Here is a 19,404-nt window from a genome sequence, read left to right as displayed (position 1 = left end):
GGATCATTCTCTACGCTCTCTTGAATTTTTGCATACTCTTATGGAAACGTCCTCTATGTTTCAACAACCTAGATTTCCGCTTTCACGCTATTATCGAATACAATGATCTTAGATCATTAACGTTTTTGCTGCGTACTGTACAAGATGACATACTGGTTGAACTTTAATAAAAACGACAAACTGCAGGGACGGGTCCCTGGCAACAAAAGGAGGAAAAAAGTCGTAAGAACATACGTCCAGAAATGCATTGTTGTCGCTGTAGATGGCGCCGACGAATGACAGTTCCTCTAACCTCGTGCTATATGTTACTTTTGTGTTACTCGCTGCCGGTCGTTTTGGCCGAGAGGTCCTAGGCGCTTCAGTCTAGAACCGCGCGACCGCTACGGTCGCAGGTTCGAATCCTGTCTCGGGCATGGATGTGTGTGATGTCCTTAGGTTGGTTAGGTTTGAGTAGTTCTAAGGTCTAGGGGACTGATGACCTCAGATGTTAAGTCCCATAGTGCTAAGAGCCATTTCAACCAGTTTTTGTTCCTCGCTGTGTGACGGACGCTGTTTGCTGTAAGCAACAGAATCTTCCGGTATTCATCTCGGGAGCAGCCCGAGATGGTGTTTGTGTACGGCCAAATAGACGGAAACGGTCGAGAGGCAGTACGGTTATACCAAAACAATTACCCTCAAGACACCATACACATACCACAAACCAACCACAACATTTCAAGCCCTTTTAGGGCGTCTTGATATCATGGGTTCTCCCAGACGGACGAACATACAAGGAAGAGGCGGACTACGCGTACACTACATTTGGAGGACCGGATTCTACAGAATATTGGGACGAACCCTTCTACAAGCACCAGGTAAATGTCCCGCCAACATGTTGTAAGCCTAACCACGATTATGTGCGTCCTTCATGACAACCGCTACTATCCCTATCACCTGCAGCATCTGTTGTGACGTGGATGCAGCACCGTGCTGTGTGTCCGGGATGATCTGTTGTCGTAGCACGCACACCGTCCATTCCCGGACACATGGTCATGGACTTTTCCCCCATTTCCTGTCAGGAGTCCGTCCCTATAGTTCGTCGGTTTTATCAATGTTCACCCTGTTACACAATTCAATATATTTGCTTATATAAATACACTACTGGCCATTAAAATTGCTACGCCACGAAGATGACGTGCTACAGACGCGAAATTTAACCGACAGGAAGAACATGCTGTGATATGCAAATGATTAGCTTTTAAGAGCATTCACACAAGGTTGGCGCCGGTGGCGACACCTACAACGTGCTGACATGAGGAAAGTTTCCAACCGATTTCTCATACACAGACAGCAGTTGACCGGCGTTGCCGGGTGAAACGTTGTTGTGATGCCTCGTGTAAGGAGGAGAAATGCGTACCATCACGTTTCCGACTTTGATTAGGGTCGGATTGTAGCCTATCGCGATTGCGGTTTATCGTATCGCGACAATGCTGCTCGCGTTGGTAGATATCCAATGACTGTTAGCAGAATATGGAATCGGTGGGTTCAGGAGGGTAATACAGAACACCGTGCTGGATCCCAGAGGCCTCGTATCACTAGCAGTCGATATGACAGGCATCTTATCCGCATGGCTGTTACGGATCGTGCAGCCACGTCTCGATCCCTGAGTCAACAGATGGGGACGTTTGCAAGACAACAACCATCTGCACGAACAGTTCGACGACGTTTGCAGCAGCATGGTCTATCCGAGACGATGGCTGCGGTTACACTTGACGCTGCATCACAGACAGGAGCGCCTGCAATGGTGTGCTTAAAGACGAACCTGGGTCCACGAATGGCAAAACGTCATTTTTTCGGATGAATCTAGGTTCTGTTTATAGCATCATGATGGTCGCATCCGTGTTTGGCGACATCGCGGTAAACGCACATTGGAATCGTGTTTTCGTCATCGGCATACTGGCGTATTACCCGGCGTGATGGTATAGGGTGCCATTGGTTACACGTCTCGGTCACCTCTTGGTCACATTGACGGCACTTTGAACAGTGGACGTTACATTTCAGATGTATTACGACCCGTGGCTCTATCCTTCATGCGATCCCTCCGAAAACCTGCATATCAGCAGGATAATGTACGACCACAAGTTGCAGTTCCTGTACGGCCCTTTCTGGATACAGGCAATGTTCGACTGCTGCCTTGGCCAGCACATTCTCCAGATCTCTCACCAATTGAAAACGTCTGGTCAATGGTGGCCGAGCAACTGCCTCGTCATAATACGCCAGTCACTACTCTTGATAAACTGTGTTATCGTGTTGAAGCTGCATGGGCAGCTGTACCTGTACACGTCATCCAAGCTCTGTTTGACTCAACGCCCAGGCGTATCAAGGCCGTTATTACGGCCAGAGGTAGTTGTTCTGAGTACTGATTTGTCAGGATCTATGCACCCAAATTGCGTGAAAATGTAATCACATGTCAGTTCTAGTAGAATATATTTGTCCAATGAATACCCGTTTATCATCTGCATTTCTTCTTGCTGTGGCTATTTTAATGGTCAGTAGTGTAGTACAAAATTAACGTTAATTTTTATAATAATTAGATAATGTTAAGCAAATGAGTTGAACTGTGTATATGTCATCCTCTGCAGTACACCGCAATACGGATATGATCTGTTACCATAGTACCCGACAATGACATGAAAGCCGAAATTTATATGGTACACAGGAAATATACACAAATATATAGTCAAATGGCGGTGTATTCGTTCAAAACAGACTATGACTGCGGCTCAGCACCACCGAAATTTTTTTGGATTTTCCTTTTCGATGGATATTTCGGAGCGAAGCCCAAGGCTTAGGCTCACCACCATTCATATGATGCTGTCTTGATCTGGTGAAATAACAGTACTGAGAGATATTATTATGTAAAAACACATGAGCTCTTGTAAAACACTAAATATAGCGCCTTCAGAGAGAAACGGCTTCACTCTTTTCATTGGAACGCGTTATCGACGTGCGGTTTTCACAGACTTAAACTGTAGACAAGAGCGCGTATTTACAGGTGAAACGAAGATTTTAAGACAGTTTTTTGCAACAGGTACAAATTTTTAAATGGGATAATGTCTACTGACAGTAAAATCCTAAAAGTGGCGTAAATTAGAATATCAATGGTGTTCGTTGCAGGAAGCCAGTGGACGTAGTCTATCAGTTTGAAACGCCCCGTTAGAAAAATTTATCAATTACTGTACTGGTTAACTTCTTACGTTATTTGATTTTCAAACAGCTGAGCAGAACTTCTAGAAATTCACTTTGTCGAGAGGGCCCTGTCCTGTTTGAGTCCCGCTAGTTCTGATGAAATTCAGGTCTTTCGTTACGATTATATCGTCTGTCGTCATGTCGGTAGATTTCATAATTTCTTTCTTGTCGGTCACGTGGTGGAGATTTTTTCCCTGAATTGTAACTGCGCGGTGGACCTTTGCGTCTGAAGTTATTCTGTCTCCCTTGATAATAATTGTTTTGGTTCCCATATTGTCTGTTTCTATGGTTATCTCTGTCATATACATTACTACGGAAATGAGATCTTTCTCTGTGACTATTATGCTGCCAACGGTTGTCATACTGGTGGTGTCTGTTTTGGTCATGTTTTGCGTTGTGATAATAGCTTTGTCGTGTCCATTTATTATTTCTGTCGTCACGGAATTGAGACGGATGTGACCTGTAATTATTGTTTTCCAGTTTTCGCGACCCACAATTGTCAGTGTCAATTTCCAATTCTTGTGACAGTCCCTGAAAAGCTTCAATGTCGTCTTTGCAACGTCGTGCCAAAACAATATGTCTTAAATGTTCAGGCAATTTGATTAAGCAAATGCGGATGAGTTCTGAGGGGCTGTATGGGTTTGACAGATACTGATTCTTGTGCAACATGTCTCGAAAATATTTGACAAGACTGAAAAATTCAGATTGTTCAAAGTGTTTCATCATCATGATGCTATATTTTACTCGGTCTTGTGTAGCTTGAGACCAATATGCTGAGAGGAAGGCATGATAAAATTCTCCTGCACTGTGACAATCGTGAACGACCGATCGCATTCTTACAGCTGGTTCATTCTCTAAATAGCCACACATAAATTCTAATCTGTGCTCTAATGACCAGTTGGGAGGAAAACAATGAGATAATTGATGAAGCCACGCTTGTGGATGAATGTCGTGGCCAGAATTATTAAATGTTTTGAATTTACGTGTAGTAATGAACAGCTTATAGTCAAAATCATCGTGTCGGCGAGTCACATATCGGTCATTGCTACGTCGTGTCGGCGGTTCCATCTCAAAATTTGGTGCACCTTGCCAATATCTTTCATAATTCCCGAAATGCCCTGTGTTATTATTTTGTAGCTTTTCCGCATCTCTTCCCGTGTTGGAGCGCGAGTGTCCTTTGAAATATGTAATTCTTGTATTTCTTGTGCCAACTGATCTTATACTTCCCGGATTTTTCTTTTGTGTTGCGTATTAATTTGATACTGATTTTGTTTAAATTTCATAATTTGTTCATACTCTTCGAACTGGTTCCCTCAGTGTGTTTTTCTGAACCAAGTTTCAGAGTGTCCAGTTGTGTTGAAAACGTATCTACTGTGTTCTTAACTTTTCCTGAGTTTTTGCAAGTTGCATAACCGAATCGGTAGATGCAACTGAGTCAATTTTAGCTTGCAAGGTGTCGTGATTTTCACGAACAATAGTTTGCAGTTCCTTTATGGATGCTTCGTGATTCTGTAATGCATTTTCATGACGCGAAAAAATAGGCTGCAAATGCTCACAAATTTGTGTTTTTACGTCATTACAAACTTTTTGACATTTCGAGTCGATTTTAAGTAGCTCAGCAGTTAAACCTTCACGTGTTTGTTCAAGCGTTTGTTCCGTTGAGTCTAAGTTTTGAAGCTGTTGCTGTGTTTGTCTCTGATTTTGTTCCATTGTGTTTAACTTTTGCTGTGTTTGTCTCTGATTTTGTTCCACTGTGTCTAACTTTTGAAGCTGTTGTCCCATTTGTTGCATTAATTGTAATAACGATGCAGTGGTGTCTGAAACATGTTTCTCTGTACTTTTCGGCAGTGCATTTCCACCGTCAACATTCGCATTTTGAATAGCAGAAAACGTGTCTTGACTTGATCGAGAAACGGGTAATGGCGCAAAATCTGAATCTACAGTATTTGCAAAATTGTTTCCTGTCATTTCGGATCCCTGTGGCGAGCTGTTGCCGACCGACCGATCGACAATAATACCCTCTTCACTAGCTGTTTCACTGTCTACACGATTATTTATTGCCTGATCCATTCCCCTATGCACAGTTATCAAATTACTATGCTGAACATTAGTTAATTCATTACACGGTGGAGCTAACACACTACTCTCGTCTTCACTGTAATTTCTCAGTTTTATTTTGGAGCCTAGTATTACGTTTTTCACCCGCCATTATTGTCACAATATTTCACACGATAACACAGAAAAGTACAATTTGAAGAGCAAAATAAGAAAACACATTAACATAGCACTGAAAATAATATTTAATTAATTGCAATCGCAGTTGCGAAATACTTGGTGCAAATGTACATGCATGCCAGAACTGTTTTACTGTACAACAATGAAAAACTACAACTATGATGGAGATTCTCTCTACAATTACGCACTAGTAATAAACAATAACTACACTAATTACACAAACTACAAGAAAAAAAATCAGAAGATTCCAGTGAGGTATCCTCGGCTAAGGGTCGACATATGAAACGTACCCTTAGAAAATTTTATGAATTACTGTGCTGGTAAACCCCTTACGTTATTTCATTTTCAAACAGCTGAGCAGAACTGAACGTACTCAGACATTTCTCTCTTTACTTATTCTTATCAACACTAAACTGACACCCCCATTCTAAAAAAAAAAAAAAAATAGCGCAACGCAATCTGACTTTCAATAATCCCTACAAAAGAATGGCCCTGACTGACAATAACCTATACCTTTCATGAATCACTTCCCTCACAAAAATCTTCGTTACTCAAACTACTGCTATACAGCGTGCTCCAATACTGCCAGCTGAATAAAAGATTCTAACTACTGAAGGCACTAACTACTGATAGGCAGAGTTAGCAAATGAAAGATTTAGATAGAGAACAAACAATGTATTTACCTTAATAATGTTCAAAAGTCATCATATATATCAGTTCATGATATCCAATATTACAAATTTACTCTTTCTCATGGACACACTTCCAGATCGTCCGCTCTCAAAATTCTGCCATCTCTTTCCCCACATCCACCACTGCTGGCGGCTCACCTCCAACTGCGCAACGCTACGCGCTGTTCACATCCAACTGCCCAACACTACAATAGAAAATATTCCAACAATGCAAACGAGCCACAGACTTCACACAGCGCAGTCAGTGATTTTCATATAGAGCGCTACGTGGCGTTACCAACATAAAAACCTAAACAGCCTACTTACACAACATAAAAACCTAAACAGCCTACTTACAATTTATCGTGTTGCGAACACTGGAAACACCGAAAGCTGTTTGTTCCATCCTGTTGTTTGGATGCTAGGGGACGACGTTATGTTTCTTTCAATTGTGTTGTGTATACACTACGATTGCATTGCGACGGTCCTGTCACTTACGGTGTGATAGTGCACTTACGAGGAACACCTTGAGTGCGAGGCCGCAAAGGGCCAGTGATGTTTAAGGCATTAGACGCCCTACATATTGTCTACCATGCAAACACAATATTGGCTGCTAATGACAACAGAGCTTGGGGTATACAAGGGTGAGCTCAGTATGGGGCTACGGAGAGTAGTTGAACTGCTTAGACAACGAGTAACTCACAACAGTGCTACAGTCGTAGTCGTGCTGATCCACAGTAACGAAATGGTAACGATAAACAAAGCAGACATTGCATTATATCTACAACAACTGTTGCCCAAGTTGACATGTCGTCAAAAGGAACCCAAGAAACTTCGCAGAGTGAGAAAGAAGTGACAGATAAAATATTAGGGTTTCTGCAAGATAAGTCAGTGGAATGTGTGGCGTCCTATACTCTCGACTGTGCGGACAGTGAGCATGAAGAGCCGCTGTGGCCGAGGGGTTCTAGGCGCTTCAGTCCGGAACCGCGCGACTGCTACGGTCGCAGGTTAGAATCCTGCCTCGGGCATGGATGTGTGTGATGTCCTTGGGTTAGTTAGGTTTAAGTAGTTCTAAGTTCTAGGGGATTGATGACCTCAGATGTTAAGTGGCATAGTGCTCAGAGCCATTTTTGAACAATGATGACGATACGTGCTTAACAAGCGAAAGAGATATTTCACTTGTGTCGAGCCATGTCGTTCATCATCCGTGTCGGGCAGGGAGCCGAAGATGCGGGCTTCAGTGAAACGTAGTAAATGACAATCTTTATCCAAGAAGCAGATACCAAACACGATTATGTACGTGGGAGTTCATCCGCAGCATAATAAAAAAATCGTGAACAGACTTCGAATAAGTCCTGCAGCATACGACCACGAGTAGTCCATAAGAAAAACTACGAATATTAAAGGGAAGACAAATCGCACTGGTTACAAAAACAGGTGTTTGCGCGCTCCAAGAATGTCTGATACAATTTGCAGGATGTGCATGATAGTGACCTACTTCGTTAAGCACATCGAATTGCGCACGACGTAGGTTACAGTGCCACAGAATCGGAAGACGTAAGATAACGAAATTTTAAACAAAGCCTCATCTTGCCGATCCACAGAAAACTGCTTAATCAGCCCGAAAATTTTCAGCTGACAAGGGGAGGCCGCCAATTGTGAAATTCAGATTCGATTCATACTGCGCATAATAAAAGCTCATGCCCAGAGGTGTAATGTGGCAAAGCACCAAGATGCACTTCTCAGCCGTTGTCGAGAATTAAAATAAACCGTTGCGGTGAAATACTCTCGACGATTAATAATTTTGTACAGCGTCGTGGCGCAGCGGTAAGCGCTCGGGTTCGTAATCCGAAGGTTGCCGGATCGAATCTCGCGCCGTGCAACTTTTTTATTATTAGTTTATTGTAATTCAAATATATGTATACATAAACTATTAATGAATTGCTTATGCATGTTGGTGAAGGCGGATCGCTCTCCAATTGTACCGCCTCCATTTTTCCGTTTTTTTCAACAGGGTGTACCAAAGCTCTCCCGTCCGCACTGATTTTCGACAATGTTATAAGTTGCGCTAGGGACCGCATCTATCTTCTTTCGAAGTTAGCAGGCAAATACGCTGTTATGCGGCGGCTCGTTCGGCCCATTCAACATCTGTCATTCAAGTGTAACGAGGGAGTAACGGAGTTTATATTTCATACCTGCCACAGCAAATTTGTGTTCGTGGGGTCTCTATTCTAATTCGAACGTTTGACTTACGCTATACGTATTCGTTTCGGAATATCGTTTCTACGTCTTCCGTTAACTGTATGTGGTTAACATTATGAAGACAATTAATAACATTTGTGAAATACAACTTTGTTTGCGGAAAACATAATGATGTTCGAAGTCGCCAGTTTCTCCACGACAAACGACTTTCAACAACTTATTATATGCATAATTGTTGCAACAGATTGCCGGGAATTATATATATATATATATATATATATATATATATATATATATTTGAATTATAAAAAACAAATACTAAAAAAAAAAAAGTTGCATAGCGCGAGAGATTCGAACCGGGGACCTTCGGATTACGAAACCGAGCGCTTACCGCTGCGCCACGACGCTGTAGAGAACTGTTAATCGTAGAGAGTATTTCACCGCAACGGTTTCTTTTAACTCGATTTTCTCGACAACGGCTGAGAAGTGCATCTTGGTGCTTTGCCACATTACACCTCTGGCCATGAGCTTTTATTATGCGCAGTATGAATCGAATCTGAATTTCACAATTGCCGGCCTCTCCTTGTGAGATAAACAAACTTATCTCATCGTTCTGTGAGGAATTTGTTTTCAGCTCCGACCAGTTGGGATTTGAAGAGGAAATGAATATGAAAGGAACCATGAAAATTTGAATACCCAAGAGAGGTCTGTCAATATTAACTAACATCAATGGCTTAACGAATTCCTAAACAATTTAGCCGACTGTTAATCTGGATGGAAAATTGCCTAGAAAGCTATTCATACTCGTGTGCAAGCTCTTGCTAGGCCAGTGGAGAATATTTCCATCAGAGCAAGCAAGAGTGGGAAAATGGGCGCAATAGAACTACAACACAAGGTATGAGCACTGCTTTTGGCCAACAGCTGGTCAAAATAACTTGTTTTTGCTATATTCTTGGTCTGCATATAAAAATCCCACTCCTTCAGAATGAACTATCGCTCTTGACGTCGCAGTTCATACCATCTGGAACCACTGAACAAATTCGACATCTGGATGTTCCTTTTGTCCGTGCCTATAAAACATATTTTCGCAGTATCTGTAGCTACACGTTGAAGGATAGCCAATTTCACGATAAGATCCATGACACACTGTTTCGTATTCAGTTGCATTCCATCACATTCCATCAGTTCTATCAGCCCGTTACAACATTATGATTCCTTATGCATTCTTTAAAGGTGGATACCTAACTGAACATCCTGCAAGGTTTGTAACTCCCGAGGAGTTTGCCTTCGAACTTGATGGTGCGAACGTTCGTGGTTATTGTGGCGCGCCATTTTTCAGTCGGTGTTCATGGTGCAAAATGATAGTTTGCTTCGAACATTTCTTGAATGTCGACGATGTCCATTTTGTGAAGTGTAACACATGCATCTCATAGATGGAAACGGATGTCGCATAGATGCATGAGACCTCCCGGATACTCATTTCCTGTCGCCCTCCTGAAGCACATGCTGTGTCATTAGCGGCTAATATTTATCCTGTCATAATTTTTGACACTACATTTTCCAATGAGTCTTACTAAGGACTGAACTTGCGATCTCTTAGTAGGACGCGCTTGGAAGATGGTATTTCCCAATGCAAAAAAAGTGGACATGTCTATGGTTTATGCCGAATGTAGGAAGTACGCTGTTCGCTGGAAGATAAACTTCTTCAAACAATTGCAGATGATATTACAGTTGCCTACCGTGCGATTTCAGCTTAAATGGTTCAAATGGCTCTGAGCACTATGGGACTTAACATCTGAGGTCATCAATCCCCTAGACTTAGAACTACTTAGACCTAACTAACCTAAGGACATCACACACATCCATGCCCGAGGCAGGATTCGAACCTGCGACCGTAGCAGCAGCGCCGTTCCGGACTGAAGCGCCTAGAACCGCTCGGCCACAGCGGCCAGCTCAGCTCAAATGATAGAACGTATGCACCAATCATTGCATGGCATACTGAAAACTTGTACTGACGCTGTTGGTGGTCATTTCGAGCACAGACTTTGAGAGTAGACCGGTTCTTTACCTATCAGACCCCACAGACGTACAGTATTAACCTTTGTTTGTCTTTCTTTCTATTAGGCACCGTTCCGTTTAATAACACAAGGCCTTCGGAGGCGTATTAGCATCTGCGCAGGGCTGCACATACGCAGCCATGTGAAGTTTGCATACGTTTGTGCTATGACATCGAACAAACAACTGTGGGCGTTACAATGTTAAAATCAATGGCATCTCGTTAACTACTTGCACTACACTCTAACAACAAACACTACTGTCGTTCTAATTTAGTCTGCTTCGATTGTAGTACTGTCAATAGGCATTGTTACATGAAATATTTGTAGCTCTTGTAAATAAAAACGCATTTGAAACTCACAACACTCAGTGCATGGGTTACAAATACAGGCCCCCAGCCTACCACCCTGATCTGGGAAATCCTCCTATCAATAGCGTCTTCCGTTACCGAAATACTTTCGGCGCCGATTCTAGTTGATTCACTCTGTAGACATGAGACATTGGAGGGACTAAACTGATGTCGAAGTCTATAATTTCCGTACTGCTACTAGGAATTATATAGTCCTGATAAAAGTTGCAATGTATATTTTTTTTATTTTTTTGCTATTTGGTTTCTGGAAGAACAAAAGAGTATTAAATGAAATAAGAACTATAATGGCTTAAGGCAGCGGGACCGTTGTAGCTTTTGTTTCTAGATCTACATCACGCTCTAAAATTCACGCCCAAGTGTTTGGCAGCGGTTCTCGAACCATTTTCAGAGTATTTCCGTACCGGTCGACTCTCAAACAGTGCTTGGTAAGAATAAACTCCTAAATCTTTCTGTGCGTTCTCCGATTTCTCTTGCTTTATTACGATCGTCGTTTCTCCCTGCGTGGGTAGGAGTCAACAAAATATTTCGAATTCGGAGGAGAAAGTTTGTGATTGAAAGTTTGTGGAAAGATCTCGTCACAACGAAAAACACTTTCGTTTTAGAGATTGTCACCCCAAATTGCGTACATCATCTCCCCTATTTCGCGATAATACAAAACTAGCTACCCTGTCCTTCTTTGAACTTTTTCCGATGGCCTCCGTCAATCGTGTCTGGCAAGGATCCCACACCGCGCAGCAATATTGCAGTAGAGCGCGAGCAAGCATAGTGTGGGCGGTCTCTCAGTAGATCTGTTGCATCGTGTTCTGGTAATAAAACCCAGTCTTTGATTCACCTTCCCACAATATTTTCTATGTGACGGTTATAGTTTAAGTTGATAGAAATTGTAATCCCTAGGTATTTACTTAAATCGACAAACTTTAAATTTACATTATTTATCGTGTAAGCTACATTTAACGAATTCTTTTGAGTGCTCATGTGGAGAGCGTCACACATGTTGTTGTTCAATTTCCATTTTTCGCACAATGCAGATGTCTTTCCTAAATTATTATGTAATTCTTATTGATATTCTGATGAATTAACTTGGCAGTAAAAGACAGCCTCATCTACAAAGAAGACTGTTCACATTGCCTTTCAAATCGTTGATATGGATCAGAGACAGAAGAGGGCCTAAAACTTCCCTGGAGAATATCAGATGTTACTTCCGTTTCACTCGATGACTTCCCATCAGTTTCTGCGAACCCTGTATCATGAATCCAGTCGCACAACTCACGACGATACTCCACAGGCAAGTAAGTTGATTAGAAGATGTTTGTCAGGGACGGTGTCGAAAGTTTCCTGAAAATTTAGAAATATGCAATCAACTTGAGATTCCCTATAGACTGCACCCATTACTTCGCCTGAACAAGGCTCTAGTTGTGTTCCGCAAGAATAAGTACACTGCAGAAGCTTCGCTGAGAAACACACATTCTCCACACAGTGCCAATCTCTCACCATACGATTTCCTTATTTTTCGAGCCCTGAAGAAAGACATTCGTGCCGGTCGGTTAGCTTCGGACGAAGAGGTGCACGTCTTCGTACAGTCACGGTTCCACAGGCAGCCGCAAACATTTTTTCATGAGGGCATTGACCGTATTGTGAGACAGTATTAACCGTTGTGGTGACCATTTTTTCCCAGCATATTTCATTTGACTGCTCCTTACACTTCTAAGTTAAATTGGCAGCTGTTCTTGATCGAAGTCTGGAATATTTACTTTCTCATCTTTGGCAAAAGAATTTCGGATAACTGCGTTTAGTAACTTCCCATTAGTGGCGTCATCATGAGGATCATCATCATTGGTATTGTGGTGTCGTGTGCTGAACGACGTCTCATGCAAAAGTTGGTACCTCAAGACGGCGCCAAGCAAAGACAGTCGCTTCAAGACTCAGCAACGTATCGGAGACTCCGGCGTAGACACGGCCCCTAAGTGTTTCTTTAGGCCGCTGCAGCCGTACAGTTATTTGCAGGGTGACAATTATTGAATTATACGAAAAGAAACATAAATTAGTTACAAACTGCGGCGTGTACACACTTTATTCAACACGTAAACGTCAATATACGAGAATATCGATGCTTTCGATGACCTCCTGAACGGCTGTTTACAGCTCAGAAATGGTTTTGGGGTTATTGCTGTACATCTTGTCTTTCATATAGCCGCACGAAAAGGAGTCACATCTGTTCAGATCCGGAGAATATGGCGGCCAATTGAGGCCTATTCAATGATCTCTGGGTACCCCAGAGCCAGAATGCGGTCCCCAAAGGGCTACTCCAGGACACCAAACGCTCTCCTGCTCCGATGGGATCAAGCTCTGTCTTATAAGAACCACATCCTGTCGAAATCAGAGCCACTTTGGATAATGGGGATAAAATCATCTTCCAAGACCATCTTCACGTACCGTTCGGAAGATACTGCGCCGTCAAGGAATGTCTCACCGATTATTCTGTGACTGCACACTGCACACCACACAGTCACCCGTTGAATGTGAAAAGATTTCTCGGTCGCAAAATGCGGATTCTCAGTCCCCCAAGTGCGTCAATTTTGGTTATTGACATACCCATCCAAATGAAAGTGGGTTTCTTTGCTAAAACAAACCATACATGAGCTTACTAATTCCCATCATGCCCCGAGGCCAACTGTGGAGTTTAAATGTCCTAACGCAAACCGTTCAGAAGTTATGACGATTTTATTTCATATAGTTCAACAATTGTCACCCTGTATGTCCGAATGTAGCGCAGCTTAGCCAATTCTCTGTGTAATCAGTGATTAATTCTAATCATCGCTTGTGGCTGCGTGCGAACTCATTATCAATTAAAGACCCCGGTGTGACACAATCATTCTGTAATTAAATGCTAAATGCGTCAGCGACAACATTAGTTTCATGTCATCTTTGTGACACTACTTGTTTCCGATGCTAGGTATTGATCATGTTCAACTTTTAATAAATCAGTAATAATTTTTGTTTGTGTTGTATTACCTGCTCAACCACCTTCTGAACTAGACTTACTTCAATAGGGCATAGGTATTAGGCATTGAAGGTATTGATTGTGTCTTGCCGTTGGCGTGCTTTAGCTTTTCTGTCAGGTTTCGTTGTGGAAACTATTAGCACTTAGCATGCGGCTGACGTAGTATTAAGGCGCTTGCAGAAAATGGGTATGTGCGGTGGATGTAATATTACATCGCTCCGGTTATGACGATTCTCCGCGATGTTAGACATACCGGGTGGTTATAATTAAATTTTCCCTATTATCGCGTCATAACACGGAAACTAATTACCGTACGAGTATCAAACTTGGTAGCATTAAGGTCCAGAGTATGGGGTGAATGATTTCCATGCGTCACAGCGCCACTGTCCAGTTCCAACTATTGCCACTATGTGCCGTGAACAGTCATTGTGATTCATAGTCTCACACAACTGACCAGCCGCTGTGTCAGTACAGAACTATAGTTTTGTACTGACAGGTTACACTGTAACTGCAATATATGATCTGAAGATGGACAGCTAGCCTGAAACCGGTCGTTGAAAATAAAAAATAGTGATCCAAGACTGAAATGCCATATTTTAATTTAATTGCTATTAATACTGTACTGCAGTGCCTGTGGTGTTAAGAAGAGCGATGCACTGTTCCTTCGCGTTATGCATGCGTGTCGTTCTTTTTAACACCACAGGCACTGCAATATCGTATTATCCGCTAACACCAGGCAACGACTTTCAATTAAAATGTGCTCCCCTCTACGTGAATTACGTAATGTGTTGTCGAGTACAGATTCTGAAGCAGGAGAGACGACTTATGGAAATTTGGTCTGTCCGTGAGTCGTTCACGGTAACCAAAGCGGTTAACGCGACCGTTCGCGTAAAGCGGGAAATCAGGGTTCGGCCCGGGAGAAATTTTTACTGTCATCATTCCCTTTAATAGCTGATGTTTGATCGTATTCACAACTCCGAATAGTTTCGTTTAATTACTATTATACCGATGTTTCATCTCTGGTTTCAGATTTAACACTAGCAATGCCAAAATATGTATGTTAAGGAAGGAAGTCCAATAATCCTAAAAAACCTTTTGCAATTCCAAATCATATTTGTACATACGAGATATAACTTCGAAAATAGCACATATTTGAGGCAGTCCACAGGTAATGGCAGCTACGTACATGACCTGCACCGTAACTGGTATAAGCAAAGTTGGCGCTACAGTTTGGGCTCTGTAAAACATGCTAGTGTTGGAGCTGATTGAGTCGTCTACAGACACGTCTTCGCTTGTCACCTGGGGTCAGTTTGAAGCGGGACTCGTCACTGAAGACTCTAGTCATTTGGAGTCCAGTCTGAAGACGTATCTGAAGACGCCCCACACAGCAGTGGGGTACCAACCTGACTGTTGCCTGCCGTACAGATTGAAAACGATAGTCTGGGTTGCCATTTCTTTTCATTGCAGGACCCCTTTGGTTATCATCTGCGGCACTTCTTCAGGACAGCGGTACGTCGACGATATCCTACGCCCCATTTTGCTGCCCTTCATGGCAAGCCATCCTGGGCTTACCTTTCAGCAAGATAATGCCCACCCGCACACGGCGAGGTTTATACTCCTTGTCTTCAAACCATACCTTGGCTAAAAAGGTCACCGAGTCTCTCCCCAACTTTTGCAGCGATACCGGCAGGGCCCTCCAACCATCTCGGAATTTTGACAATCTAACGGGCCAGTTGGACGGAATTTGGTACGCTATCCCTCAGGATGGCATCGAACAAGTCTATCAATCAGTGCCAAGCCGAATAACTGCTTGCCTAAGGGCCAGAGGTGGGCCAACGCGTTATTGGCTTGCTCAATTTGTGAAGCTCTTTGTCACCCAATTTTCTAAAAATGTAATCATTTGTTTTCATGTTCATGTACATCATCGCATTTACCGATGTCCAACCCATTCGCTAATTCCTTCGTAGTGCGTTGTTGGTTTTTTTTCCCATGAGGTTCAAATCAGGAAAATTTGGTGCCCAACGTATCAACGTGAGTTCAGTATTATTGTTGTGACTTGGCAAGACAGCCAAGCAACTAGGAGATAGCCGAAAGGCACGCGTTTAAGCTCACGCAGGCTGGCGTGAGGTCTGGAACAGTTAAGGGAATTTATAGTAGCAAAGAACGTAAGTAACTACTGGAATACTTAACTTTAATTCATAATTGGTGAACATCGGTCTGACGGTACATGCATCACAAGATAAATAGCAAATGATAATGGCGCCTTGCTAGGTCGTAGCAAATGACGTAGCTGAAGGCTATGCTAACTATCGTCTCGGCAAATGAGAGCGTAATTTGTCAGTGAACCATCGCTAGCAAAGTCGGCTGTACAACTGGGGCGAGTGCTAGGAGATCTCTCTAGACCTGCCGTGTGGCGGCGCTCGGTCTGCAATCACTGATAGTGGCGACACGCGGGTCCGACGTATACTAGCGGACCGCGGCCGATTTAAAGGCTACCACCTAGCAAGTGTGGTGTCTGGCGGTGACACCACATTTATGTTCGCTGTAGCGCGATTGTGTCCTTGTGAAAGTTACTGGTGTGCTTCAGGAAGGTGCCATAGCCGTCGGGAGATCGTACCAAGCATGAAAGGTTACAGATGGTCCGCAGTAACATGCGCATAGTCTACAAATGTCATGGTTGCGTTTGTGGCGTGGTGCATGTTTAGAGTTGCTGTTCGCCTGTATGACAGCATATGGGTACGCGGCCACTGACCTGGTGTATCACGACACGTGAATCATCCGACCAGGGGACACGTTTCCATTGATCCTAGGACCAAGCGCTATGATCCAGTTCCCACAGTCATCGCAACTAAAGACGTCGTAGGGTTAACACAGGGACACGTAGAGTGCTACAAACTCGTATGTTCAATAACGTGCGCTGGACAATGTGCTCCTAAACAATTGTGCCTGCACCAACATCATTAGATCTGCCACAGATCGCGGTCTATACTGCTTTACAAACGGAGCAAGCGAACGTTCTGTGATGAGGCGTGGACTTGGAACACCTTGTCGCCTACTAGCGAATTCATCATCCTTCACCATTGTAGCATCCAGTCGACGAGCTTCGCTCGGCCCGTTGTGCCATAATAGCCTGTCCTTTGCCAAAGTGGCGTTGCAGCCTGTATCGTCGCTAGAATAGACTGCCATTCATAGCTGCCGCATTTATGTATTTTGTTCCCTGTACCAGTTACCCCCATCGCCAGCAGACGACATTCAGCCTCGCAATGGGCAGCGCTCACAATGTTTCGGCTCATAAGTCTACTAGCGGGAAAATGCTCCAATCGGAGCACAAAAAGAGCGATTATGCTCCTCTTTAAAAGTTCTACCGGAAAGTGAGATTCCAGCTGCGTCATCCTACCTTCCTCAGCACCACTAAAATTTTCTCAAAAAACTTTGGCTTGCGAACATATTCTTACTCTATTTAACAAGCAACGCACTTCTCATTCCCAAAAGCTCCAATTGAAATTCTCTCTCTCCCACTAGTCCTTCGCTGGAAGTCGCTCATGCCCATCTACTCCCACTTGTCCATCCTCACTTACGCATTCAACCCAACTCATTGTCATTATCTCTTTGTGTCTCTCTAAATGTCACTGTCTCCTGTCTCACAGCGACAGTCTCCCTCGTCCATTCCTACTACTACTGTCTGCTCTCATTGTCACTGTCTCCCTCTTGTTCTCTCGTACTTCTACCCTGTATCATCCAAACCTTCTCACCGTTTGCTGCCTCTTTTCGCTGTCAGTCTTTCCTTCTCGTTGTCATCTTCACAGACTCTGTCTCTCATTATCACTGGCTCTCACCCAATTCCACTTTCTCCTTCTCGTCATTCCTCTCCCACTAGCACTGTCTCCTATACTCTTTTCCTAGTACTGTTCTGTCACTGTCAATTAAGTCCCACTGTCACTTTGTCCCTCTATTCTCAGACTGCCATTGTCTTCTTCGCTCTTTCTATACCACAATCACTGTCTACTATCTTTTAGCGTTTACTACTTTTAATTTTCTTTCCGCTGACACTGTCTCCTTCTCTCTCAGCATAAAACGCGCGAATAAGTTTGGAAAAATTTTCCACGGAAAAAGTTTCCATGTAAGGCAGAATGCCCCGCTATTCAGTCAGTCTTATAAATAAACTGGAGCAGATTCCCCTTTTTGTGCTCCGACAGCAGCATTTTTCCGCTGCTTCCATTCTTTTTCTTGTTACAGCAGGGCATGTCACAGTGAAAAGCACTTTATGGTTCCGTAAAATTTTGATAGTGTACTTACGTGAAACTGAGATAACACAAAAGTAATTTTACACCTCAGACCGGATTTTACGTGCACATAAATGCTGCACATGCCTCAGTACGATATGTGGTTCCCAGAACAGTTCTGATGATAACGAAGACACGTACTTCTCCGTGCTACGTCACTTTATAAGCTACGTATTTTAGGTGTACAGTTAGGGTCGCTTTGAACCTCTGTATCTCAGAAACTTATATAGCTCTCGAAAAATTCTGAAGGTCAATCGAGGTAGCGACCTTAGTAATATATCGCATAAATTACAGCCATTTGTTGTGCAGAGCCGTCTTGCAATCAGCGGCTCTGCTTTTTGTACCCAAAAACCATTTTCGAGGTGTTTCGCGGTAACGGATTAAGATGTTTGAAAACGGGAAGATGGTACTTCTAGAACAGCGAACCCCTTCTGAGTTGGGTGAACCACTGAATTTTAGAAGTACATACAGTAGACATGCATGAAATTTAATTCCAAGCAAAAGGTTTAGTAACCTTAAATTAACTTTACCTTTAACGACTAAATCCTAAAGTTACTCTTACAGATTGAAAGTTACACAGCGTGTAGGACTAGCTGCAATAATAAATACAAATTTTGGTTGTAATTAGTTACTTCTTCCTTGGAAATCAGTGAGAAGTTTGCGCCTGCTTTCCATGGCACAGAGCGTTGAAGTCAGGAAACGCACATGTTAAATAAAGTTTCAAATCAATTTCAGTACAAAATCTGTTTCTGTATTTAGTTTTTAAATGGACATGTGAAGAAAAACGACTTTCCGCACAAATATGTAGATGAAAAGGTTAATAAAGCCTTTATGGCTTTATTCGCTAGCGTTGGGAACGCCTTCAAACTTACCTAAAACCAATTAATGACGAAGATTTATAACTTTTCTGTAACCGAAAATCAGTGGAAATTTCAAGAAGCTGCTTTTTTTTCATTTACGCTTAATGTGGATTCTAAAATTGTTGACTCTTAGAAGGGATTGCGAATCAAACTGTTATTATTGGACATAGGAGATAAATATTCTCTGAAGGTTTTTCCAAGTCCCTTCAAATGTTCTTTAACCATTTTCTTGACATTTTCGTCAAAATAAAGATAATTTTCTACCAGGAAGTCGTGGAGGATATTAAAGCATTCGATTTGATTCCTATTCAACCGTGTTTCCCAAAAATTAAGTTTTTAATGGATGATTCGATACAGTCTTGTACAAGATAAACATTTATATTGGGTCAATGGAGATATTAGTTGAAACTGTTAATTTTTAGGAAAATGTCTGCCATATGAGCTGAAGTCTGAAGCCAGATTTCATCTTCCAAGCACTTTGCATTGTGAAAGGCATGGG

Source organism: Schistocerca americana, chromosome 2, assembly GCF_021461395.2.
Source record: "Schistocerca americana isolate TAMUIC-IGC-003095 chromosome 2, iqSchAmer2.1, whole genome shotgun sequence".
Classification (NCBI taxonomy): Eukaryota; Metazoa; Arthropoda; class Insecta; order Orthoptera; family Acrididae; genus Schistocerca; species Schistocerca americana.
Note: the sequence above shows the minus strand (reverse complement) of the source record.